Source organism: Octodon degus, unplaced genomic scaffold (assembly GCF_000260255.1).
Source record: "Octodon degus isolate 3935 unplaced genomic scaffold, OctDeg1.0 scaffold00073, whole genome shotgun sequence".
Classification (NCBI taxonomy): Eukaryota; Metazoa; Chordata; class Mammalia; order Rodentia; family Octodontidae; genus Octodon; species Octodon degus.
In genome coordinates this window covers 1,841,632-1,842,245 of record NW_004524649.1, presented here as the reverse complement: position 1 = coordinate 1,842,245, position 614 = coordinate 1,841,632, and positions in this window count along the sequence as shown.

Here is a 614-nt window from a genome sequence, read left to right as displayed (position 1 = left end):
TTGGGGGGTATGGCTAATTTGACAATATTATTTCTCCCTATCTAGAATCACAGGGTATCTTTTCATTTTATGATATCTTCTTCAATGTATTTTTATTTTTTCCAGAGTCCTAAAATTTTCATAACAAAGATCTTTCACTTCTTTGGTTAGGTTAATTAATAGGTATTAAATTTTTCCAAAACTATTGTCAATGGGATTATTTTCCTGATTTCTTTTTTTCTTGAATACATTGATGGTGTAGAGGAACACGACTGATTTTTCTGCATTTATTTTGTAAACTGCTACTTTGCTGAACTTGTTTATTGGCTCCGGGAATCATTTGATGAAGTTTTTTGGGTCATCCGTTTAAAGTATGTCATCTACAAGTAATGACGATATCATTTCTTCCTTTTCTCTTTAAATTCCTTTTATTTCTTTCTCATAATTTATTACTCTGTCTATAATTTCTCTTTTTTAGCTTTATTCTTTTTTAATTAAGTTTATTGGTATATTTTAGATATGCATTTGTGCCTGTATGTGATATATCTTGATTCTTTTTTCCATTCCCCACCCTCCCTTCAACACCACTTCCCTTCCTTATTTACGAAAGCTTTGTTTCCATTTCTTTCCTTTCC